This window comes from Phyllostomus hastatus, unplaced genomic scaffold (assembly GCF_019186645.2).
Source record: "Phyllostomus hastatus isolate PE091 unplaced genomic scaffold, TTU_PhHast_1.1 phas_contig_113, whole genome shotgun sequence".
Classification (NCBI taxonomy): Eukaryota; Metazoa; Chordata; class Mammalia; order Chiroptera; family Phyllostomidae; genus Phyllostomus; species Phyllostomus hastatus.
The window spans coordinates 12625969-12653317 of record NW_025333530.1 but is presented as its reverse complement, the minus strand read 5'-3'; the positions used below and the strand labels follow the sequence as shown (position 1 = coordinate 12653317).

The 27349-nt window shown below is 45.6% G+C and overlaps 1 long non-coding RNA gene across 1 annotated transcript in view; it reads left to right on the top strand.

Moving 5' to 3' along the window:
• The first annotated feature begins 261 nt into the window (after positions 1 to 261).
• The window catches only part of LOC123819728, a 79804-nt gene continuing 52716 nt past the window's right edge, over positions 262 to 27349 (top strand). Inside the window, exon 1 of the long non-coding RNA XR_006785852.1 lies at positions 262 to 519. This is a non-coding gene — a long non-coding RNA (uncharacterized LOC123819728). The remainder of the gene's footprint in view (positions 520 to 27349) is intronic.

Sequence of the window (27349 nt, the reverse complement as noted above, 5' to 3'; positions counted from 1 at the left end):
CAAGCATTTCCTTTAATCTGCGGGCAATCTAGATAAATGGGTAGGCGCTGCGGTTCAGAGAGGTTAAGTGACATGTCCAAGACCGCACAGCCCATACGAGGACTCGGATATTCAAATCCAGGTCCTCCAACCACAGAGCTCCAGGTTTTCACCACCTCTCCGGCGCCTCCAGGTTCCTGAACAGTGAGGTGTCTGGGCATCCCGCCAGGCTCACCAGGTCTGCACACAGCCATGAAGGCGGGCGGAGGCTGGAGAAGGCAGGCGGGTGGCAGCAGTGCGCACAAGCTTCCGGGCCAGCCGATACTGTTGCCAGTGCAAAGCTCCTCTCTACACCTGAGCGGGGGACAGATGTGCATCAATATTTATTCGGAACTCCCAGGAAACCTGGATGAAGTGTAATTATCTCAGCTCAATCAGCTTGGATTAGCATAACATCAAGTCAGCCATCAGATGGAGAGTTTGATTTCGGGGATCAAAGCGCCGCGCTGTATCCGCTGATTAATCCGGGAGAAGAGAGCGGTGAGAAGAAAGCTGCGCGCGCTCCACGAGCCACACAGCTGCACTACTTTGATGCATCCATTGTGCCAAGTTAACTTTCCCGGCCTCCGGGTCCTTCCCGGCCATCCAGTCGCTAGCTCTAACGTAAACCCTACCCACCCCAGGCTGTGCTGGGAAGCTGGATGCTTGAATGTCGATTTTCTGCTAGGAAGAGCTGGGAGCTTCGGAGCTTTCCAGCGTGGGGCCCCGGGCTGGACTCTGGCGAGGAAGGACGTGTTCTTCTCCTCGGATCTTTCCTCCGAGAGCGCAGAGGTGTTGATTCTTTAAGGCCGGTCTGGGGATGAGCATAGGAGCAAATACCTGCGTTCAGGGCCTTCCCCAGGCCCCTCCCGCCAGCCTTCTTCACCTCGCCTGCCCTTTCCCCTCCCGCCTCTCTCTCTCTCTCTCTCTCCCCCTCTCTCCCTCTCCCCCCTCCTCCTGCCCTCCCCTCCCCTCCCCACTCCAGGTTTTCTTAACTGGCCTGCTTTCTAGATTCTGTACCTTTGTACAATTTTTTCCGCCGACTAGGATGACCTTCCGTCTTTTTCTTTGGCTAACCAGTTCTTACATACTTCAAAACAGCCCAGTACCAGTCTTTTCTCGGGACCGAGAGAGGGGAGCCTCAGGCATTGTGGCATTGTGTTGGCAGGTTCTGAATAGCTCCCTCCTTACCTACCAGACTTCCACTGTGCTGGGAGGGACCCCGGAGGCCCCAGAGAAAAACATTTTCTGGGGCATCAGGGTCAGATTCATAGATAATTCACACCCAGGTCCTGAGGACTTCAAGACTCCCTCTCCTAATTTGCACCGGCTCCCCACTTCCCCCTCAGCTATTCCAAGGACAGGAACCCTGGCTCACCCATGTTTGTTTCCCCTTGGATACAGTACTTGGCACAAAGCAGGTGTGGATTCCAGCCCTGCCCCTTTGCTAACTCTCTGTTTTCTTGACCAAGTCACTTGACCTCCCAGGAACTCAAACTGCTGGGCTGCATAAATCTTTGAGGCTGTAATGTTCTGAGTTCTGTGATCTTCCTTCATAAACTCTGTTTAATGAAGCCACTCCCAGAACACAGTTCCCCAGCTGGTGTCAGAGAATCCTAGAATCTTAGCATTGAAGGGAAGCTCATAGACCCGTTTCTCATCCTCCTGACAACTAGTCTTCATCATTTGCTTGATGGAATGCAAGGGTTGAAACCAGGGTCCTGAGGGTGTGCTCAGTAGCTGGCCCCCTGGGAATTTGCCCATTGTGGTGGGGGCAGAGGGACTGAATGATCTACATGGCTTCCTTTTAAGACCATCTCTGGCTGGTAGGATGAAGGTATCAGCTATGGCTTCACCTAGGGTGTCTGGATTCTCCCTGCTAGAGCAATGGAGACTCAGGGAAGGTCTCAAAGCTGAGACGTGTTGTATTCACTATCATCCTTCTTTGGAGTATGAGCCCTTTGAGGGCAGGGACCATCTCTATTTTATTCCCTAATGCCCAAGGATCAAAGTTCAGTGCCTAGCACATAGTAGGTGTTCAATAAATAGATGTTGAACAAATAAAACAAGAAGAAATGAATGAGGAAGGAAGGAAGGCAGGGAGGAAGGATTAAAGCATTGCCTGACCTGGCAGGGGTCTGAGTCTTGAGAGGGGGTCGGCGTGTGCCCAATTTACTGACAGAGAGATGACTTTCTGTGTCAATAAATTCCATTCCAAATCTCTGCTACTCAACATCATGAATTTTTCTCTCCCCGTTAATTAAGAACTAAATATAGATCTTAATTAAGACACTGATGAATTTAATTTAGAGTGGCATTAGGGCTTTAACTTGCAGAGCTCAATGCTGTGTTTGTATAATGTGGGATATAAGCTAAATGAGTGCTTGCTTGTTACCACTATAAATAACTCTCTTGCAGTTCCCTTTTGAAGCAGCGCTAACACTAATCTGCCTCTATCTAGAGGATGCTCTTGGATGCCCACTGCCTAGCCCCTCTTCATCTTTCTGCATCACAGGACGGCCCTCTCTTGTCTCCCATACTCTGACCAGGCTGCAGGGGAACTTCTTTTCCCCTCTTCAGCTGCCTTGACCACCTCTGCCTTTGTTCCCACAAGTCCCACCACTGGGTATGCCTTTTCCTTTACTTCTCACTCCAGGTTTGTCAGGAGAACTTGCCTCCTTCTTTCAAGTTCTAGTGCAAGTGTGTGGATTTGATGAAGCCCTCTCTACTCTTTCTGTGTCTCCTGATATCCAAGCAGGGGTGGAGGGGTGAGTTCCAAACTCCCACAGGGTTTTGTTGATTCCAGCAGTTCCCTGCCATGTCCCATTATTAATTCATTGCCTGTGTTATCGCCCTGGCCCAAACTGGGTTGTGAGTGCTAAGGATGGGGGCCTATGCACAGTAGAAGAAGCTGTGATTTTGGCTTTTATTCATGGAGCTCAAGGAGTCAACCTCCCCATCTAAATCCTGGGTGTTAGGCACTGAGCTAGGATCTGGGAGACCTTTGCAATTTCTTTAGTGCAAGGCACTGTTAAAATGTGTTAACTCATTTGACCCTCAGAGGAATCTTATGTGGTGCCTGTTATTCTGTTATTCACATGAGAAACAGAAACACAGAGAGTTTAATACCTTGCTAGTAACGTGAGCTACAGGGATTCAAAGCCAAGAGTGTGCCCGTTATTGCCATGCTGTGCTGTGGCACCATGCTCTTAACAGGAGCTTTCATGTTCATTTCATGTATGAGCCCCATCTCCAGTGACACCTCTTTCTAGAACTGTACTGTCCAATTTGGCTATTCAAATTAAAATTAATTAAAATGGAAAATTTAGTCCCTCCAGCACACTGGCCACATTTCAAGTGCTCAATAGCCCCATGTAGTGGTTATGTGTTAGACATAGCAACTGCATCCCATCTTCGTAGAGATTTCTGCTGGGCAGCACTGTTCTAGTACTGTGGGAAATGAATTTCTTTCTCTTAAGGGTTTTTTGATGTACATTTCTATGTGCCACCAGAGTATTGTGCTTATTTAACATTTATTAAGTCCCAGTGATCTATCTGAAACAGTATTTGGGACTGAAGATATAATGGTAAATAAATAAATAAATAAATAAACATGGGCCATGCCCATAAATGTAATTTACAGTGGCATTAGGTTGTTAATTTGCAGAGTCCTATGCTGTGTTTGCATCACGTGGCTTAGGAGCTGAATGAATGTGAGGGGTGCTAAATTTGTGCAAGGGCCAATGTCATGGTAGCCAGGACAGGGGATGAATAATTCTCTCAGAGTTGAGTTATAGCATGATTCCTAGAGGAAGGACCTGGGGATCCTTCCTTGAAGGATACTTGGTAATCCTTGGGCAGGCAGAGACTGGTTAATGCTATGCTCTTTGGGTTTTGGAGTTGCTTACACTGTCTTTGACTGGATTTCTATTGCAGAAACTTGCAGCTAAGAAGGTAGAGCTGTGAGGGCATGTCAACATTATTTAAAGGGTATTTTATTAATTGGTAAAGAAGTTACATTCCAGGTGAACCCACGCTTGAGTAGAGTGAGTGGGGTAAGAAGTGCAGAGGTAGAAAATATTAGGTAGTATTAGATACTACCTAATAGAAAATAGATACTAGAAAATATTAGAGGTAGTATCACCTCTGCTTGCACCTCCAAACGCCCCAGCATCCTTCTTTTCCTAATTCCAAGCTGAGCCCTTCCTCCCACCTCCCTGGAGCTCTCAGCCTCCACTCCCCACTATTATGAGCTGACCCTGACCAATTGCCCATCTTCCTACTCCAATTCAACACTCCCCTAGCTCAGAAATTGCTTGGTGATATTGGGAACAATGAGGCCTGACTCTGTTAGTTCAGAGCAAAATGGTTTTCTTTTTTTAAGGGTATTGCATTCCTGGTGATGTATGGACAAGTCAGGAGAACAGGAAGAGTGCTGGGGCCAGAGAGCTGGGAGAAAGTGAGTTGGGACTCCAGAGTGGCCTGAGCCTCTCGGGGCTGCTCCTGCTGATGCATGGGCTCCTGGTCCTCGCAGCAGGGCCCTGGCTAAGCTTGGCTAGAGGAAAACTCTGAGAGGGGTGAAGCCATGAGGGCTGCCAAAGAGCCAGGGGCTGTGGAGAGCATATTCTTCATTGGAGGCAAGAGAGGGATCAAATTTAGCTTCACCTTATCCTTCATCTCCTTACAACAAGAGTGAGGCAGTGAGATGAGCTGGGGTGAGAAGATTCACATAGGACCACAATGAGTCCAGAAACTGCAAGTGATTTGCCTGGGGTCATCAATAAGTTGGTGGCTCTGTCACTAGAACTGATGACTCTGTGTATTAATAGTTCATTCCTTTCACTGTTGAGAGTGGTCCATGGTATACATGCATGACAGGTTGTGTACCCATTCATTTGATGATGGACATTTGGGTTATTTCCAGTTTTTGGCTATTACCATTTTTAGTTAATAAACTTTATTTCTTTTAGAGCAGTTTTAGGTTTAAAGCAAAATTGAGTTGGAAGTTCAGAGAGCTCCCTTAGACCCCTTTAGTCCCCCTTTAACCTCCCCTCACAGTTTCCTGTATTATTTAACATCTTGCATTAATGTGGCATATTTGTTACAATTGATGAATGGGTACCGATACATCATTATTAACTAATGTTTATAGTTTACATTAAGGTTCCCTCTTGGCTTTGCACACTCTATGGGTTTTGACAAGTGTATAATGACATGTATCCACCATTACAGTGTCATGCAGAATAGTTTCACTGCCCTAAAAATCCCTTAGACTCTACCTGTTTATCCCTCCCTGCCTCCTAACCTCTGCCAATCACTGATCTTTCTACCTTCTTTACAGTTTTCCAGGGCTTTTTCATTTGCTTTTTAAAAAATATTTTCTAGAAGTCTTCCTTCTTGGATCTCTAGTCCCAACCATGGCTAGCCATAGAGGCTTCTTAGAATCCAGGCCTCACGGGGAGATGGCTTAAGGGTCTGTGAGCAGCCTGCATATGAATTTGAATTGATTTCTTTTAAAGACCAACGATTGCTGGAACTGGCTGATCTAGCCCCATTGCACTTGTTGAGTTGTGGTCTCTAGAGAGCTTATGTTCCAGGCTCTGTTTCGGGGTGAGGGAGAGCAAGGAGGAGAGGCAGTGGCTTTGTCAATTGAGAACTCAGCTCTGGGCCCTTTTCCAACCCCAAGGCCCTTGGAGACCCCAGTCACTCAGCTCCTTTACAACCAGCTTAGAAGCCAGCTGCCTGGGCCTTCTCCCTCCCAGTGCCTTTGGCTCCGCCTGGGGCTGCCTTCTGGCTTGTAGGTTCCCTCTGTAAATCCCACTTTCATTTCTAAATAAACAGTAAAATGAACAATTGATTTTGGGTATTACATGAGCTGGGTGAGGGAAACTTTAATAAGGAGAAGAGCAGAGGGAGGGTCTGAAGATCTGAGACTCAAAGCTACAGAAAGCCCACTGTCTCCAGCCCAGATGGAAACAGCTTCAGCCCTTGGGAAAAGCCTTGCCCAGCCTCATCACAGTGCTCTGTGATGTCCCACTGCAGGCTGAGCCCAGGAAAGACTTTTCTCCCTCCTCGCACCGTGGGTCCCAAGGTCATCCATCCATGCTGTTCCTCAGGCCATAATGTACCTCTACAGTCACACCTTCCTTTGGTTCTCAAACTGCCCTTGGAGGCAGACTGGGACTTCAGACAGTCATGGACACACAGGATGTGAGAATGGGAAGGGACCACTGTGACTGCCGTCAGCACTTCTCCTTGTAGGGATAAGGGAACCTGAGTGAGACGGTGCTGTTAGTGCACAATGGAGGTTACAGTGCAGGTATTCCAGAGTGTATGGCAGGGCCCATGCCACTGTTGCTAGGTGAGATGAGGAATACGCAGTGCTGTGCAGGGTATCTATGATCAATACTTTCACCGATACTATTGATGCTGCACACACTCTAGATGAGGAAACAGAGCTTTCTTTGCCTAGGCCTTTGGATTCCTGGTTTGCTGTTCTTCATTATTCCATGTTTTCTTTATGGTCCTGCCTATCTAGCCCATTTCAGGTTGGGTGGGCTCTTCAGACCAGGTTATTAGGGTGTGTGTGGTGGGGGGAACACAAGGATTATACACAGGGGGAACTGATACTTGGCAGGGGGAGGGTAGAAGGTTAGTGAGGATCTCATGGATACTGCTGTGCACTGCCCTCCCAAACTTGGGAGACCCTCATTTAGAACACATGGCCCTGAGCAGCCACACGGGCACTGGTGTAGCCTCTGCAATCCCTTTTCTTAGACCACTTCTGCTCTAGAGTCTGAAGAGTGCTGGCAGACAGGTCTGTGAATCCCACGTCTCTCCCTAACCTGGAGTCCCATGAACAGCACCCAAGAGGGCTCAAAGCCTTGATAGGGGACCTCTCTGTATGGCCCACTATGAGTCTAGAACCCCCATTCTGTTTTCTACATGGAGGCCAGTTCCTCTCAAGGGAAGCACAGTGGAGGGTTTAGGAAAGGAAGGCAGGTGTGGGAGGCAGGCTTTGAAAAAGCAGCTTGGGTGTAGGAATCCATGAAAAAATCATGCTTTTGACCAGGCCCTAGGTTTCTCAGTGTTCACTAGGGATCCCCAGATTTCTGTTAGCAAATACACCATAGAACCCCTGGGGCCAGCTGTCCTTGGTATTCTACTTTCTCTCCTATTCTACTGAGAGGCTTCAGATTTGGTGTCCCTTTGGTTGTTTCTGAAATGGGACTCTGTGAAGGGGAAGACCATGTCATGGTCATGGGCTGACCCTATAGCACTAGGTACAGGGGCAGGAGAGATGGACATCATCCTTGCTGGGCTCCATGTCTCCCTTTGTCCCCCTCCATATAAGGCAGTGTGGGGAGGGGCTTCTATTAACAGTCCACCTGCCAAAGTGAAGGTCAGGCTGGCTCTGTCTCCTCTGGCTTGACCTGGGAATCTAACACTAGACTCAGAGTGGCTACAGCCGTGTATAACAAGTTCCAGTTTTGATCTTATGGGAGGGGGATCAAAGCTGCAGGGAGATGGATGTGGAATAGGTAAAGGGACAAGAAATATTTAGGACCAGGCAATTTGACCCTGTATCTTCCCCTAACTTTTGCATTTATTCCAGTGACTGAAGGCTAAGTTGCTTGTTGTGGCATCTTGGGAGGGAAATGGGAGTGACCGAAGAGGAGCCTGCTGCCTGAGAGGGGAGGAGAAGAGCCCTGTCTCCCTGTCACTGTTTACATGCACGTTGTGTGATATGTGGTACTCTGTGAGAGAGACCTCCCCACTCCCACCTCCTGCGCGACCCAGCAAAGCAGGATTCTCATGTGGACTTTAGATTTGGCATGTATCTTGGCACCACTTCAGGAGGCATCTTTCTCCCTCTGCCCGAGGGGTTGCCAAAGCTTTAAGGCTGCCTTCAGCCCAAAGCTTTCTCAGGTGACTCACATGGTATTTACAGAGAAGTCAAGTCTTACCACTTGCAGCTTGTAAAGAGCTGACAGTTGAACCTACATTGAGATCAAATCAGACCTCTGAGTTTAGAAGCAGGGGTAGGAATGGGTGCATTCAGTCATGGCTCCCCCGTGTGGTGATAAAGCCCCTGTAGATTAATTTATGGGGCAGCCTGTGAGGGGTGGGTCCTGAAGCAGAAAGCTTGAGGGTTCCCAGACCCAGGACTGAGAGCCTGTGTCCTGGACACCAGCCCAGCATTTCTGCATTCCCCTTGCACCTGGGAGATGAAAGAGCTCGACAACTGCCAGCCCTCTGGCCCCCAGGCCTCTCAACTGAGGAAGTGGCTGAATAATGAATGAGGCCAGAGCACTTCAGAGAGGTGGCCCCAGGGACAGTAGAGGGAGGGGCTCAGACAGGTGGGGGGTACCTGGCAGGTGGAGAGAAGACAGAAGCCCCAATGAGAGCTGCACTGTGTCTTCCACTGCAGGCCAGTGCTGTTGACTCACATGGAGGAAAGTGGCCAGGAGAGCTTGTTTATGGATTGTGTTGTAAACCCTCTACCTGTCGCACATCTAACCTTTTGGTGCTACCCTTATTGTACCTACTAAGAAAAGCTACCTGTGGACTTTGCAGAGATAGTCTGTGGGTTGGGTTTAGACTGATCCCAGGGAAGCTCCCTACTATGAGGATTGCAGGACTGAGACTTTCCCAGGGCATTTAGAGAAGAGCCAGATTCACTGAGAGGCTGGTTGTGGTTCTTATGACTTCTGGCAGGTGCTGGACAAGGGCAGTGTGTGTAGAAGTCCCTGAAGGAGGCAGAGGTCCTTCCCTGGGAAGTACCTCAGGGGCATCCCAGCCAGGTGCTGGATTGCTTTTGGTGATGAGATGCTCTCTTTTCTTCAGGCTGCCCTTTTCATTCAGCAGGTCAGCTACATCAGCATCCAAGAGTGTGACCTGGGGACTCCCAATGCTCAGCCTAAACAGGGCAGCACCTCCCCCAACTCAGCCTACAGAAATAGGAAACACACCTTTGTTGAATGCTTGCTGTGTGCCTAGTTCTTTCCTCATTGAGTCCACATGATAGTTCAGATACAGGAGTAGGAGTGTCTCCCCTTTAAAGAGAAATAAACTGAGGTCCAGAGAAACTGATAACTGGGTTCAAATCACATTGCTAATACTACAATAAATGGGTGAATTGGGATGTACATGTATATATATAGCTGAGCTGGGACTGGAACTTGAGGAAGTTCTCATTTTATTGGGGCTTCCAAGGGCCTTTCAAGCAGGTTCACTGCTGGACGGAACCTCAGGTGCTGCCCACTGCCCTAGACTCCAGGTCTCTCAAGCCCTTATGGGCAGAAAGTCACACCTAGAGCGTGTTTGTGGCCAGAGAACCTGCCTGGTCCTAGATCTCCTTCCCAGGAAACCCTGTCTTTGCAAAGTCAGGTTGATGCAGACAGATGGCCTGTTTTTGCCAGGTGAGTGGGACCCACCTGAGAGCCCTGCTTCCTGATCTTAATGTAGGAGTGCTTTTCTGGGCTTTTTCTCTCTGCCAGTACTAAGCATGTCCCCAAAGCAAGTAGGGGGCACCCCCTTTCAGCTCAGAGCCATTGGCCTATGCCCACCCTCTCACCTCATCCCTCAGGCAGGAGGCAGCATCCCTGGGCTGTGACTGGCAGAGCACCTTCCAGCACACCTCTCTCACTGGGTGGCAGTCAACCCCCACAAGAAGCCTGCACTGGCTGCTTGTGGTAAATATCAGGACCAGATCCCCTTCATCCACTTCCCTTCAAAACTGACTTAAAGAACTGGGCCCTAAGTCTGGCCCTGGGAAAGATGGTTTGATAGGAAGGTTTTCAGCTTTGGTGTCAACCAGCTGGTATTGCCAGAGGTCTGGGAATGTTTTAGAAAGTTTTTCTCTACACACAGGATACACTGGCTGGGAAGTGGGGGAGGCAGGGGACAAACTTCCCTCAAAAGAACTTCCCTGAAAGTTTGAGGCCATCTTGCCTGGGCTCAGGGTCTTTGCTGGAAGCATCACCTAATCTGCTGCCCCGAAAGAGCCTTTTCCCTTCCTCTCTCCTCCCCCAAGCCAGACCCCTGGGCCAGTGCGTCAGTCTGCCACCCTGCCTGCCACCCACTGGCCATGCGCAGGGCTGGCCTCCTAGCGGGTCTGCACATATGGGAGGCACTTTTGGGCAAGGTTGCATTAAAACAACACTTGTGCTTGGAGATTCCTTTCAACCTTAATGCACATATCACCACATCTCACAGTAAATTTCACTGTCGTTCATGTTTTATTAGTATAAGTGCCTTAAAAGCAGATCAGAGATTCAACTAATTTGCTCATTAGTAAAAGGAAATTAGCCATTTGAGATCTGTTCTAATAAAATTAGCTTGGTGACAAATGCTTTGTTGCCATGTTTATTAGATTACCATACTCCTTGCATTTTAAAGGCCAGAGTAGTCCCTGCAACTCTTCAGGGTATTTTCAGAGCTTCTTTCTTCCTTGGTTTTATTCTTTTTTTTTTTAGGCTTACGGAGAATTTTTTTCCCTTTTCAAGGCTAACTGGGAAGGCCTGACCCAAATCTATGTTCTATTCACAGGCCCCACAGGCCAGGGAACCCATGGTCTATGTTGCTTCCCCTTCAGTCTCCTCTTCCCCAGCCTCTTGACTTGGTCCCGCCCCCCCCCCAACCCCCCATTCTCATCCCTTAAAGACTCCCTATGTTGCTGGTTCTTTAAAAACCAGCATCTCCCTGCCATGCACTTCCCCCACCCACACACAGACACTGAGCCCAGCCACAGGCTGGCAGCCGCAGCCTTCTGGCCACTGCCCTGATTGCCATGCAAGGGTCCTTTCACTCCTTGCATGGTCTCCCTACCTTACCAAGCCTTCTGCCTTATACTCCAGTTTAAGAGCACCCTGACTTCACCCAAGCATTTGTTTCTAGTCCCCTGGAATGATCTGCCTCCTCTAGAGTGGTCAGCTAACCCATTTACTACTTCTTTTTAAACATCTTTTACATTTTTATTTATCTTATAAACAATCAATATACTTTCCTTTGAAACAGTAGAGCCCACACCCTTTAGAAAGAAAAGTTCTTTCTAAAAAGAACTTTAAATGTTATTTTTCAATTACAGTTTACATTCAATATTATTTTGTATTAGTTTCAGGTGTACAGCATAGTGGTTAGACAATCGAATACTTTACGTGTTTCTCCTGATATTTCCAGTACCCATACATAGTACCTAGCACCATACGTAGTTATTACAATATTATTGACTCTATTTCCTATGTTGTACTTTATATCCTATGAGTATTTTGTAACTACGAATTTGTGCTTCATAACCCTTTCACCTTTTCACCCATCCCTCCAACCCTTCTCCCCTTTGGCAACCATCAATCTGTTCTCTGTACTGTATCTATGAGTCTGTTTCAATTTTGTTTGTTCATTTATTTTGCTTTTAGATTCCACATATAAGTGAAACCACTTATATATGGTTATTGTCTTTCTCTGACTTTTTTCATTTAGCATGATACCCTCCAGTCAGGGGTATCAAACTCATCTTCACCAGGGGCCATATCAGTCTCTCAGTTGCCTTCAAAGGGCTGAATGTAATTCTAGGACTGTATAAATGTGACTACTCCTTAATAGTTAAGTGAGAGCTTGGCACTGCCGCTGGGTAGAAACAAGGTGCTAGGCTGGATAAAACAAGGTGGAGGACCGGATTCAGCTCATGGGCCTGCCTTGTGTTTACCACCTGTGCTCTAGGTCCATCCATGCTGTCACAAATAGTAAGATTTCATTCCTTTTCATGCCTAAGTAGTATTCCATTGCGTATATGTACCACTGCTTTTTAATACACTTGTCTATTGATGGGCATTTGGGATGCTTCCAAATCTTGGCTGTTGTAAATAATGCTGCAATGACCATATGGGTGCATACATTCTTTGGATTTAGTGTTTTGGGTTTCTTTGGATAAATTCCCAGATGTGGAATTGCTGGGCCATAAGGCAGTTCCATTTTTAATTTTTAAGGACCCTCTGTACTGTTTTCTACAAGGGCTGCACCAATCTGCATTCCTACCAAGAGTGTACAAGGGTTCTCTTTTCTCCCCATTTGCTTCCATCCTTGGCTGTTTGGTACCTGACTGGCATGGACAGAAAACTCATGGCACATCCCATTACTCATACACTGAGCTGCCTGGAGGGTCCCACACAGTCTGAGGCTGGGAGGGATGTGTGGACTGTGTGGGAAGCTCCTAACTAACTCAGGCTGTGATTTAGGACCAAGTGTTCCCCAGCATTGTCACAGCATCTACTGGCACCTTGCTTTCAGCAGCATTTCATTCCACCTACAGTCATTTTCATGACCACAGTGAGCAATTACTCTGCACCAAATACTGGGGTCAGTCAGTGCTTTCTTGGCATTCTTTAATTTTCTGGATGACATTAGGAGGTAGACCAAACTGCTATTCCCATTAAAGATACAGGGACTATTGTTTGGGAAGATTTCCAAGGTGACCCTGCTTGTAGGCTGAGAATGTGAACCAAGGCTTGTGTGTGTCCAAAGCATGGTCTCTAACCACAGCACCTTGTACAGGAGTAAATGCTGCCTGCCCAGCACACTGGAGTGTGGGGTGAGTTTCCTGAAGGTGGAGCCTGTGAATCAGGCATCTCATATTCCTCCCAGTGCTGGGCACAGACCTGACATGTGGTGAGTGCCCTCAGCATTTACTGAGTGAACAGGTGGATGGGGAGGGATAATCAGGTAGCTTCAACTACTCTAGGGGCAGAGGCCTGTTGCAGGGGGACCTGGGCTGGTCCAGCAGAATCTAGCACTTTCTTTTTTCTTTTTCTCTTTTGCTGCCAACAGCTTCAGTCCCAGCCTTTTCCTGCCCCTCCCAGCTCCCTTCTCGCCTGATAACAAATCATTGGCTTAGACAGTAGCAGTGAGTTTATCCCACAGGATGTGACTTTGAATATTAGAATGTCAGAAGTGGCTGCATTTGCAATAAGTTGCTGTCAGAGAAGAAATAAAAGGGGCATTGCAGTTATTTAATTTGGAGCATGCAGGCAACAAGCTGGGCCTGAGGACTCACTACTGTTTCCCCAGCAGCTTGGGCATCAAACCCTCAGGTACCATTGATTCTCACCCTGGTCACAGCTTCCTCCAGCCCTGTATGCCCCACCCACCAGCCTTTATTCATGCCTCCCTACCCACCATGGCTCTCCTGCTCCTCCCATCTCCCACACCCCAGCCCCCTCATTTGTCTTCAGGTACTTCCCAGCCCTGGCAGTCCTGCAGCAAGCCTGTGGTTTCACCACAGGCTCTCCCTCCCCTACTGCCTTGCCAAGGCCTCTCTTCTACATATTTACTATATAGCATCTTTACTATATATTTTCTGTTATTTCTCCTACCACTCTAGTGAGGTAGATAAAAATTGAGGCTCAAATAGGCTAAACATCCAGGTCTTCTCTTTCACCTAAAGGAAGACACAAGAGGAGGCCAATAACAGTGGTTCAATAGTTCTTACGGAGTGCTTTCCATGAGCTCCACTCTTAGAATGTCCAGATAAATGAGATGCCCTTGGAGTGGGAGAGGAGTGGGCCAGCTGAGCTCTCTATTATAGGGGCGGGGGTTCTGGACCCAGCCGGAAGAGGCTGTGGATGGGGCCTCCCTGAGTGGTGACTATTTTGATCTGAATCTCCCTAGCTCCTATGACAGTGAAATCTCCTTTCTTTGGTTTTGGCCCTGGATGGGGGTGGGGTGGGGTTGGCATGTAGGCTTGGGCAAAGTACACTGGTGTTGGAGAGGGTGTCCAGGCTGAGACTTGGGAGCTGGTTTGTTGATGGAGACATTGCCTCTCTTTCCAGAGCTGGGCTGTACATACAAAGCCTGTGCCCTGCTGATCTCAGCCTCTTACTAGACAAGTTTGCGGTGAACATTTGGAGCAAGATACCCAGAGAGATAGAGAGGAGAGCAGCTTGGAGAGCTAGGAGGCAAACGCGGGCCCATCAGCTGTGTGACCTCAGGCAAAGTGCTAACTTTCCTGGGCCCCAGATTTCTCATCTGGAATTCATTCTTTAGGAGGGCTATGAGGATGAATAGAAATGTGAGTGGAGCTGAGAGTGGAGGATTTGGGGAGTGATGATCACCTCTAAAGGCAAGGCCAGACTGACTTCTAGCCAGGCACAGGACAGGCTGCTGGGCCTGGTTCTGAGGGTCAGTCTGGCTAAAGTTGTTAGAAATGCTGAGCCTGCCTAGAATTGTGCCTGTCTAAACCCCAGCCCCCTCCTGGTGAACCAACCCCCTGGAGGCAGGGCATGGCTCCCTGGGGAGTGGGGCAGCCCATCCTGGCAAGAGGTTCACTGATCTGCGGAAAGAGAAGAAGGTCCTGTGGATTCCTGGATGCTTCTGTGCTCACGCCTGTTCGCAGTCTGTTCCTCCACTCAGCGCTGCAGTCTGCCTGGAGTCACTCCATTCCTTTCCCCTACTGCTGAGTCCACAGGGCATTAGTGTGTGAGCTGAGAGGTATCAGGGTGCTGTGAGAAGGGAGTAAAGAAGAGAGAACTGGGTTTCAGTCCTGGCTTTGTGAGCAGGGCAGTTGCACACCACCCTGAGTCATTTTTGCCTCTGGGGATTGTGACTACAGAACTGCTCACAGACTTGTGAGGGCCAAAGCACCTATGTAAGTGTAAGCATTGAGCACAGCACATGGTGGGTATAATTTCTCCTTCTTGAAAGGCAACTCAGAGCTGAGTCTTGCAGAAGCTCTAACTCAGCACCTTCTGACCTCCCTCCCCCACTTCCCCAAATCCAAAGCAGAGTGGTGAAGGGGACTTCAAAATTGGAGGCTCTCTTGATTCTTCAATTATTTTTTCTTCTCTTTTCTCTGTCCCATCTCTGGGCCTCACATTGTAGACAAGTATGTTGGTACAATTCACGTTGCTCCTCAGGTCTCAGTGTGTTAATTTTTCTTCAATAATTTTTCTCTTTGTTCTTCTGACTGTATCATTTCTGATACAAGTTGACTGATTCTTCTGACATCTTAAATCTGATGCTCAGCCCACATGGTGAATTTTTTTTCTGTTACTGTATTCTTCAAAACTATGATTTTCATTAGGTTCTTTCTCATAGTTTCTATTGCTTTATTGAGATTCCCTATTTGTTAAGTCATTGTCATCATGTAGTTCTTTAATTATTTAAACATAATTCTTTTAATTCATCAAACACATTTAAAACAGTTGCTCTGAAGTCTGTCTATCAAATCCAATATATGTACCTGCTCAGAGTTGGTTTCTATTGACTGTTTTTTTCTTTTCTAAATATGGATTATTTTCCTGTTTCTTTCTGTGTTGTTTTCTTGTTGAGAACTGGACAATTTAAATAATATATTATACAAACTTGATTTTGATTTTTCACTCATGAGCATTGTTGTTGCTAGATTTTTAAAATTTTTAGTAACTTATTTTGACTTAATCTGGGGAATCAGTCTCTTCAGTGGTACATGTTGCTAATATCTCTACTCAGTTTTCAAAAAATAATTTTTTACAAAATTATAGTTGACATACAATATTATATTAGTTTCAGGTGTACAACCTAGTGACTGGACATTTATACAACTTACAATGTGAACATCCTGATAAATCTATTACCCACCTGGCACAATACATAATTAATATAATATTACTGACTATATTCCCCATGCTGTGCTTTATATCCCCATGACTAGTATGTAACTACCAATTTGTACTTCTTAATCTCTTGACCTTGTTAACCCATCCCCCTTCCATTAGGCAGCTGTCAAAATGTTCTCTGTATCTGTGAGTTTGTTTCTATTCTGCTTGTTTGTTTATTTGTTTTTTAGACTCCACATATAAGTGAAATCATATAGCATTTGTGTTTCTCTGTCTGACTTATTTCACTTAGCAAAATAATATCTAGGTCTATCCATGTCATTGCAGGTGGCAAGATTTTATTCTTTTTATGGCTGAGTCATATTTCATTGTATATCTGCACCATTTTTTATTCACTTGTCTATTGATGGACACTTAGTTTACTTCCATATCCTGACTATTGTAAATAATGCTGTAATGAACATATGGATGTATGTCTTTTTGATTTAGCATGTTTTGTTTTGTTTTTTTTTTTTTTGGATAAATACCCAGAAGTGGAATTGCTGGCTTCTTTGTCTCTTTTTATGCCTTTGTTATAAAGTCTGTTTTGTCTGGTGTAAGTATCGCTACTTCAGCTATAGTTTTGGTTCCCAAGTCCAGGAAATATCTTTTTCTATTCTTTTACTTTCAGTCTGTGTGTCTTTCTATCTGAAGTGAGTTTCTTGTAAACAACATATATAAGAGTATTTTTTTTTTGTTATCCATTGAGCCACTGTATGTCTTTTGTTTGGTGTATTTAAAGTAAATGCTTGTAGATATGTATTTATTGCCATTTTATTGTTCATATTTTTAATCTTTTTTCTCTTCTTATTCTTAAAAAAGACCCTTTAACATTTCTTGTAATACTTACTTGGTGATGATGAACTCATTTAGCTTTTTCGTGTCTGAAAGCTTTTTATCTGTCCTTTGATTCTAAATGATATCTTTGCTCAGTAGAGTAGTCTTGGCTATAGTCCATGCTTTACATCACTTTGAATATTTCATGCCAGTCCCCGCCGGCTTGCAAAGTTTCTGTTGAGAAATCAGCTGACAGTCTTATGGGAGCTCCCTTGTAGGTAACTAACTGCTTTTCTTTTGCTGCTTTTAAGATTCTCTCTTTGTGTTTAACCATTGCCATTTTAAATATGATGTGTCTTGGTATGGGCTTCTTTAGGTTCATCTAGTTTGGTACTCTCTATACTTCCTAGACTTGTGTGTCTTTTTCCTTCATCAGGTTAGGAAAGTTTTCTGTCATTATTTTTTCAAACAAGTTTTCAATTTATTTCTCTCTCTCTTCTCCCTCTGGTACCCCCATGATTTGAATGTTGGTATGCTTGAAGTTGCCTCAGAAATCCCTTCCAGTAGTTTCATTTTTGTAGATTCTTTTTTCTTTTTTGTTGTTCCAACTGGGTGGTTTTTTGCTTCCTTACATTCCAATTTGCGGATTTGATCCTTGGCTTCATCTACCATTGATTCCCTATAAATTATTCTTCATTTTAGTTAGTGTATCCTTCATTTCTGATTGGTTCTTTTTCAATGTTTTCTACTCCATTTTTATGTTTCCAAACCTCTTTGTTGAAGTTCTCACTAAGTTAATTAACTCTTTCTCTAAGTCCACTGAGCATCCTTATAACAAGTGTTTTGAACTCTGCATCTGGTAGATTGCTTGTCTAAATTTGTTTAGTTCTTTTTCTAGAGTTTTGTTCTGTTTATTAATTTGGGACATTTTTCTTTGTCTTCTCATTTTTGCTGCTTCCCTGTGTTTATTTCTATGTGTTGGGTAGAGTGGCTATGTCTTCTGGTCTTGGCAGAGTGGATTAATATAGTAGGTGTTCTGTAGGGTCTGGTGGCACAGCCTCCCTGGTAACCTGATGCAGGTTACCTCTTTGTGGGTTGTGTACACCTTCCTGTTATAGTTGAGCCTGGAGTGCTGTTGGCACATCAATGGGAGGGGTTTATCCCCAGGTCAATTCGTTGTAAGGATTGACTGTGGCCACAGTGTTGGATATGCTGTGTAGGGGCTAACCCCACAGAGCAGTACTCACTTCTGTGGGGCTGTGGTGCCCCAATATGTCTGCCCTTATGTGTACCACATGTGGAGGTAGTTGGGTGGTGCTTCAGCATGGTCTGAAGCTGTTCACTGGTTGTATTGGCTTTGGAGGTGCAGGCTATGGTCAGCTACCACCTTTGCTTTGCCTGGGGCCACACAGAATGTGCTACAAAGTGATTTGCAGATGTCTGCTACTGTGCTGGGCTTGGAGATGCCTGGGAGATTCCAAGCTGCAAACTCAGTTCGGTTGCTGCTAGTGCTGGACCTGGGGCCTTTTAGCAAGATGTATGGGGCACACTGAGACCAGATGTTGGTTGCTTGGAGTTTGAGTACTTTTGAGAGATTTTAGGAAACTCCAAAGCATGAACCAAAAGAGGCCATCACATGAAAAAAACAGTGGAAAAGGCCTGAGTGGGCCCAAATTTGGGCGGGGAAGGGTTTTGGGGAGTAAACTGGGCAGGTCAAAAAGTGTTAGCTAGGTTGATGGAAATTTAGATATGACACCTGCCTGTCTGCTCTGTTGAGGTGAGGAAAAATGGCTTCTGCCAGCACTTCTGTCTGGGAGAGAGCTACCCCTCCAGCACTTGCTCTGATGCCAGACACTTCAGCTCCTCCCTATATGTCCCTGGCAGCTTTTGAGCTGCTGCCCCAGGGCTGCAGCTCACAAGGAATTAGTCCAAGTAAGTACAAGTAAGTCCAAGTAAGTCCAACTAAGTCCAACTAAGTCCAAGTAACGCTGTTTAAGAGGAAAGCCTGGGACTCGAGCACAAACCCCATTGTTTTTTTACAGCCAGAAGTCATGGGGACTTCTCTTCCCAGCACTGGAATCATGGGGGGGTTTGGTGTGTGGCTGAGACCCCTCATTTCTTAGGGAGGACCTCCATAGCTGAGATATCCTTCCTAAGTTTTAACTGCCAAACATGGTGTGGGACCAGTTCACTCTGCCCCAGTCTTGATGTGGCTTCTTTATATCCTTAGTTATGGGAGTTCAGCTAGATTTCGGGTGTTCTAAATAATGACTTTTTTGTAATTTAGTTGTAATTTTGATGTGGTTGTTGGAGGAGGTAAGTATTGCATTTACCTACTCTGTCTTCTTGACTGGAAGCCGCTCTACTCACTTACAAAAATTTAAAAAATGTTTAGCTTGGCTTCTTAAGGGTTGTGTACACATCTTTGTAGCTTGATGGTAAGCCAGTGACTGGTCAGGGGATGTGTAAACACCTCAAGCCAGAAAACCCTCATCCTCTGTGTTGATTGTCGGGGCAACATTAAAAGTTCAGTTGGTTTTCAGGTCTTCCCTGCTTTGAATTTCTGAGGCTATCCTGGTAGTCCTTGCATGTGTGCAGCCTCCAAGGAGAGCAGGAAGGGATGTTTCTCTAGATGCTCTGTGGTGCTCTCATTTCCAGGAGCTCCCTCTTAAATTTCAAGCTTGTTTGCTGTTTTGCTGCTCTGCTGCTTGCTCCCATGAGACTGCAGCCTCAGTCCAGCAAGACTGTGGACCTCACCCAGGTGCTTCCCCACTGATGGATTATTTGTACTGTTAGCTACTGTACTTGGGTTCCTCACCTTTCACTTCAAATCAAATCATCACTCTCTGTGGTCAAGGCTCTTGTTTACATGATCAACACTACTCAGCACAGGTGGGGTTGGTGATAGGAGCAATCCCAGACAGAATTTTCCACATTCCCACATTTCTTACCAAGGTTCAGTTTTCCATGAACAAGCGCTTCTCAATTTATTGTTTTGCCTTTGGTTGATTTCCAGAGATCTGAAGTGGTTGTTTTTGTTTCTGACTATTTCCCCCTAGATTTTGGGAAGAGAATTTGCTGGCTTCTTCACCCCACCATCACCAAAAATCCTGCCTTGATTTTTGAGGCCTGGGTTGATCAACGTGTAGCTTGAGTTCTATTTTCAAGTGAGGACAAACCCTCTACATTTTACATGTGTCTCATGAGCTTATTGAGGACTTCGATGACCTAACATTTTCTCAGGACAAAACCAATTTAGATGCTTGTCATGAGCCTTGGATGCTGTCCCTAAAGTCTTCTCCACTATTGTCCCCTTGACATCAGAGGACCAGCCCCTGCACTAGTTACTTCAACACTTTGAGCCACATCCTCCCACCACTGAAGGTCTATTAACCCATCAACCATACCTGGTGCATGTCACTGATGGAAATGGAGGGGATGGTTTCCATCCAGAACCCCTGAAATTGGAAATCTGCTTTCTTATGGGGCTTGTCTTATGACCACTCCCCTTAGAAGAAGAGTATTTGTCCAACTCCTCCCTGGTGGAGGGGGTACTGCTCTTTGAAGATTACTTGATCTTTACTGCCTTCAGGATCCCGCAGTATTTGGAGCAGCAGGTTTTTCTCCATAGAACTTTCTAAAACAGTACTCTAATTTATCATGTTCTTGTTTAAAGCCTTATTGTTTTGGCATTTGCTATTTACTAACATCTAAAACTTTGGGCCTGGGATTCAAGCTCCTTCATGATCTGGTCCCCACTCAATTTTCTAGCCTTCCCTCCTGTTACTGCCCCTTACACTCTGTGTTAGCCCAGGGAATAATGTTGTTGCTCTTTGAGCATGCCATGCTCACTCACCTTTGCCTGTGTTCTTCCCTCTGCCTACAATGCCTTATCCTTTCTCCATCTGGTAAAGTCCTTTCTTAATGACCCGTCTCAGTTGTCACCTTATCAGTTGTCGCCTTATTAACCCCTCTCTGATTTCTCTGGTCAGAGGTGCTGTCCCTCCTCGGTCCTTCCAGAGCACTCTGTCTTTGCCTGGGCCAGCCCATCATTCACTGCTGTTTATTTATCTCTAATTTGTGAGTTATCTGAGGGCAGGGTCTGTCTTCAGCTCATCTTTATATCCCAGTGTCTGACACAGTGCTTGGCCCGTGATGGGTTACTAATAAATGTTTGTTGAATGTGAGATGACCTTCTATAATCTTTTCTGCCGGAAGTGAGTTTTCTTGATGGCATACTGTAGGTTTTGAACTCTTTGGAATACAATCTGATTATTCAAAAGTAGGATTTACATGACAACACTCAATAAATTCAAATTGTTTTTTATTATTTTGGGTGGCTTTTAACTTATTTGATAGTTATTGTTAGTAGCACTGGGGCATGCCACCTTCCCCAAACTCTATATTCAGGCTCTAGAATTGCTCAGTTCAGTTTTGTCCATTTGTTATAAATAACTGTGTTTGGAGCCTGAAGAAACATCCTCTCTGACTTCAGGTCAAGATGGCAGCATAGGCAGACATGGCTCACCTTCTCCCACAACCACATCAAAATTACAACTAAAATATAGAACAGCCATCACTCAGAGCTGTCAGAAATTTAATAGAATGGAAGTCTGACAACTATGGAATTAAAGAAACCACATCAATCCAGACTGTTAGGAGGGACACAGGTGTGGAATGGCTTGGTCCCTCACCCATGTGTGGTGAATAAAAATTTGGGAGGGATATCTCAGGAGCAAGGAGTCCCAGCCCTACACCAGGCCCCAAGCTGAGGGTTCCAGTGCCAAGAATATATAAGTCCCCACAACTTCTGGTTGCAGAAACCAGTGGGGATTGAGTCAGTGGAAGAAACTTCTGGAGCCCCAAGCAGTTCCTCTTAAAGAACCACACACAGACACACCTACTAAGACTCACTTTCTCTGAGCTCTAGTGCCAGGGTAGCAGCTTGAAAGGGACCAGTTGCATACAGGGTGAAACTGAAGTGTCTGGGATCAAGGAGAGCAGAAGCCATTGTCCCTTTTCTGAACCCTCCCCCCACAGAGCCACAGAGCCAGCAGGCAGGTACCATATCTGAGACTCCATCAGCCTGGCTAACACTGTTTGCCCCACCCTGGAGATCCCTTGAAACTCCACTCCACCCAACTTACAGGCCCATCCAAGCTGCTTTTCCATATGAATGGTTGGTTTTGGCTCTTCACAGCTTTCTAAATCCTTTCAGACAAGCAACAGTTGGCCTCAGTAAGCCTCAAGCCCAGCACTAGCAGCAAGCAGCCTAGATTCACAGCTTGGCTTCATCTGGGATTCTCCAAGCCCAGCACAAATAGCAGCCATCTCAGATTGCTTTATAGCTCAGCAGGATAGCCCTTGGTAGAACACTGGTGGGGGCTGACCTTGCCCTGCACAACCCAGGAAACCCCAGAGCTTGTGCAGCTAGTGGGCAGCTACAGACCATGTTAGAGCACCATCACCCTGCTCCTGCAGAGCTGATCCTCCGTAGAGGGAGAGGGTGGTCGTCAGTGGTCACAGCCAGTCCTTGCAGCTGGCTGGCCTGGGAAAATCTGTTCCACTGACCTGCCAACAGCAACCAAGGCTCAACTACAAGAGGAGGGTGTACTCAGCCCACATGAAGGGTACACCTCGAATACCTAGCCTAGGTGGTGGGGAGGCTCTGCCACTGGACCCTACAGAGCACCTACTACATTTGCTATACTATCAAGACACAGAGTCAAAGCAGCTCTACCTAATACACAGAAACAAAAGCAGGGAGGTTGCCAAAACAAGGAGACAAAGAAATATGACCCAAATGAATGAACAGATCAGAACTCCAAAAAAAGAGCTAAACAAAATGTAGATAAGCAATCTATCAGATGCAGAGTTCAAAACACTTGTTATAAGGATGCTCAAGGAACTTGGTGAGGATCTCAGTAGCATAAAAAAGATTCAGTCAGAAGTGAAGGATATGCTAATTGAAATCAAGAATAATTTACAGAGAAAGAACAATAGAGTGGATGAGGCTGAGAACCAAATCAATGATTTGGAACATAAGAAAACAAAAAACAATCAATTAGAACAACAAGAAGAAAAAAGAATCCAAAAAATGAGGGTAGTACAAGCAGCCTTTGGGACAACTTCAAGTGGTCCAACATTTGTATCATAGGGGTGCCAGAAGGAGAAGAGAAAGAGCAAGGAATCAGAAATCTATTTGAAAAAATACTGAAAGAGAAAGTCTCTAATTTGGTGAAGGAAATAGACATGCAAGTCCAGGAAGCACAGAAGGTCCCAAGCAAGATGAATGCAAAGAGGCCCACTCCAAGACACATCACAATTACAATGCCAAAGGTTAAAGATAATGAGAGACTTAAAAGCAGCACAAGAAAAGTAGTTAGTTATCTACAGGGGAATTCCCATAAGACTGTCAGCTGATTTCTTAAAAGAAACTTTGCAGGCTAGAAGGAATTGGTAAGAAATATTCAAAGTCATGAAAAGCAGGGTCCTACAGCCAAGATTACTCTACCCAGCAAAACTATCATTTAGAATCAAAGGGCAGATAAAGAGCTTCCCAGACAAGAACAAACTAAAGGAATTCAACATCACCAAACTGTTATTATATGAAATATTAAAGGGACTTATTTAAGAAAAAGAAGATCAACATTATGAACAATAAAATGGCAATAAATACATACCTATGAACAATAGATGGAAAGAGGATGTGGCAGAATGGGTGAAGAGGTGAGGGGATTAAGAAGTACAAATAGGTAGTCACAGAATAGTCATGGGATGTAAAGTCCAGTGTAGGAAACTGAGTAGTCAAAGAACTTATACGAATGACCCATGAATGTGAACAATAGTAGGGGGATTGCCTGAGTGAGTGTGCAGTGCTGGGTGGAGAGGACAAAGAAGGAAACATTAGGACAACTGTATTAGCATAATCAAGGAAAAGAAAGGAAAAGAAATGTCCTCCCCACAACTCCACCTTTGCCCTCAGGGATCTTGGTTCTCAGTGCTATGACCATGGGATTTGGTGAGACAGCTGGTATGTGTGTGTATGTAGGAACACTTGTGTTTGGGAGGAGAGAATCTCATCAAATAGTATGGCATCAACTTACCATTTTATTATTTGTTATTTTAAAGCCAAATTACTGGTGCTGGCAAGTTGTAGAGATTAATCCCATAAATTCCTCTCTGAGCTGCAATGAGCCCTTAATCAAGCCCTTTCCTTGATGGAATACCTTCTAGGAGGGAGATTCTGGAGCAACTCCTGTCCTTGTGGGGGGAGTTTTGAATCTTGAGATGATTCCCACCCAATCTAGTACCTGGAGGGTGGCAGTCTGGGAGCTCGGAGGGGAGCAGGCAGGGCACTGGCTGTAACCCCACTTCCTACCACCTCCTCCAAGCCAGTACCACCCTGGAAGAGATGGTGATGCTTCAGATTACCATACCTCTAGGTATATTGATGGGATAAATCAAAGATATCTATCGGGTGTTCAGTTCTCAGAGAACAATGGGCAGTATCTAATCTGCCACGTGATGGCCCTTCTCGCAGCACCTCCAAGACTCTGTGCCCTTAGTTCTATGCATGTCTGACTCCCATCAGACTGTGAGCAACTTGGGGCAGGAACTGTGTCTAATTAATCTTCATGTTTCAGTAACTTGCACTGTGCCGGGAATGTAGAATAAGCTAAGGGCTTACTAAGTGAGAAAAAGAATGGGTGAATTGGAGAATACAGTTGTAGTTGGAGATGGGTCCAGACAAGAGAACCTTGACTCAATAATATAAATGGTGCATTGGCTCCTGTGTCTCCATGGTGAGCCTCTTATTTGTGAGGACACTAGGTGTTCTCTCTCATATACTCTGCAGACCACTGGACTCCTGTCATTCTCATAGCAGCTTAGGGCTGAGGACAGGGTCCCTGACTGGTGTAGAACAAAGAGTAGGCCAGGCCAGGGTCCCTGCTGGAAGCAGATTGTCCACTCCAAGGGAGTAATTAAAAAGTGAATCTAATGAAGGGTTAAGGGAATCCAACAAGGATGGCAAAGAACCCCAGGGCATAGCAAGATATTACTACTCAAGACTTTGAGGCAGCTGTAGCTATGAAATTCTTAGGTAGAGTCTGCAGTGGAGGGAGCTGGAAATCAATAGCCCTACTTTTCTTTCCTTCCACCCTCCACTTGCTTGCTAGTGTTTCCTCTGGTGAACTCAAATAGAAGCCAGAGAGCAAGAAAGTTTGGGTGATGCAATTCATAGAAGTGGGTCTCCTGGGTCTTGTGGCAGGTGGAGAAGGGTGCAGCTAGTACTGGAGGAAGGAAATGATGATATGTAGAGCATAGGGTATAGGGTGAGATGAGAACATCAGCTCAGAGAGATTTGTGACTCCACAGGCCTCACTACATATAGCGCCTGGGCTAGGCTGGATGTGGGCAGGTGTGGCCTTGAGACTCCATGCCAGAAACATAGGAGTATATCAGCAATTTGTCCCGAGCACAGTCCTCTCTCACCTGACCTTCCTCTGACTCCATGACCTAACAGACTTTTTCTCTTTCTCTCACTAAATACCAGGCAAGAAAGCCAGCTGGCTGTTGATGAAACATCAATAGGCTTGTCCTCTCCCAATCACTGTTGGAGTGGATTGGGAAACAATTAGTGGCTTTTTATATTGCAGGGAGTAGGCTGTCTTTTGTTCAGGGTAGAGGTGGAAGGCACCTGGTTGGGGACATTGAAGTGCTTTATAAATAAAAGCTAGTGATTTCTGGGTCTTTTGAGGTTAATGGACATTTGTAGAGTTGATGTTTGGGTTTGATTGGGGTTGGGGAGTGGGAGGGCAGATGATCTCAAGACCCTTGTCCTAACAGAGACAGAACCATGGATATGGAGAGTGTTTTGATGGTTGCCAGATGGGAGTGGATGTGGGGTAATGGGTGAAGAGGTGAGGGATTAAGAAGTACAGATAGGTAGTTACAGAATAGCCATGGGGATGTAAAGTACAGTATAGGAAATAGAGCAGCCAAAGAACTTACATGCATGATCCATGGACATGACCAATGGTGGGGGGATTGCGTGAGGGAGTGGGGTGTGCTGGGTGGAGGAGTACAAAGGAAGAAAAGTCAAGACAACTATAATAGCATAATCAATAAAATATAATTTAAAAAAGAAAAAATATAAAGAAGTAAGTTTGGAATTGAGGGAAGGAGAGAGGCCTTGGGTTCCAGGGACTGATGACTTTTCTTGGCCCAGACCAAGCTTGACCATGAGTTCTCAAATCATAGAGTTCAGGGCCTTACAGCCTGAAGAACCTTAGTGACCTATGGACAACACTCCTCATTTTACAAGGGAGACAATGAGACTTCATGAATGTGTGACTTTCCCAAGGCCACACATTATCTTATGGAGTCCTTTTAACCAGCTTATCAGGTAGGCTGTATCCAATCTTTTTTATAGCTGAGGAAGTAGAGGCTCAGAGGGGCCAAGGAACTGGCTCAAGGTCACAGAGGCCAAGTCTGCCTGGCTCTGTACTCCACTCCCTCCCACCAGACATTCTGAGATAGTTGCCAGGTCAACCTGGGACCATCTCATCATCTCACATCCTGTGAGCAGAGTGTGGATTTTTTTCTTTATCCAAACCCAAGGATATGTTTGTTGATTTTAGAGAGAGATGAAGGAAGCTAGAGAGGGAGAGAAACATCTGTTGGTTGATTCCTATAGTGCCCTGACTGAGATTAAATCTGCAACCTTTTGTTTTGTTGTGTGGGATGACACTCCAGCCAACTGAGTCACCTAACCAGGGCAGCAGAGTATGGGTTTTTGTTTTGACAACATCAGAGTCACATATCACTAATTGCTATTGTCTGTCTGACATGGCACTGCTCTGTGTTTGGGTTGATGCATGAGGGGGAGTCTGGGAATAATTAATGGGATTCATCCTCCTTTCTTCTGCTCAATTGAACTCAATTTGGGTGATTTTCATTAGTCTATCTGGAGGCCTTTATCCCTCACAGGGGTGGGAGGCTAATGGGCTAGTTGTATCCGAGGCACCTGAGTCTCCCACAGCATGGTGAGTGGGCTGACACAGTCCCTCATCATTGTCAGGGGTCAGCAATGATGAAGTCCCCTGCTCTTCAAGCTGAAGACCTTGATGGATACTTCTCTGAGCTTGTGCACATGCAGGGAGCAGCCAGCCTCTCCATCTGGGACTCCCTGGAGGATGAGAATCTATGAAGTGCTGAGCTGAAAGGAACCAACTTGCTTTCTAATATTCGAACCCTTTCTCCCCAAACCCCCAATCCCATCTTTACATGCCTTCAATGACAGGAAACTCACTACGCCTATACCAGAGCTTCTCCAGTGTACTCCCATTGGGCACATTTTGTAAATTCTCCTCATTTTTTAAATTGCCATGTGGGTGGTGCAGTCCCATCACTGGTTGCCTCCAGCTGTGGTTACCTCATTCATTCCTCTTCCTCAGTGAGTGGTACAGATATGATCAGTTTCTGTGTAGGTCATGACGTGAACGAACTTGGGAAGCACTGCCACATGATGCGTCTGTTAGCCCTAAATTCTAGGACCTCATATGGTGCCTAAATCATCTTTTATTCTACAGTTTCCAATAACAGTATGAACTCCACATTTCATAGCTGGAATGGTCAAGTCCATTATAACAGCTCTTTAAATATTGGATACTTTGTACCTGCAACTCTTCCACAGACTAAATATGCCCAATTCCTCTACTTTTTCTTCTTTGATATCATTTGAAGTCTGTCCTTATACTGGTCACTGTCCTGTCTAAATCTCTCTAGAATGGCAATCTTTCTCATCCCACAACATACAAGCTAATTACTAAAATTCTTTGGCAAACCTAAAAACATATTTTTTGCTTCTCTGACAAAAAATAGTATAATTTTGATTCATTCACATTCAATGGCTATTGATG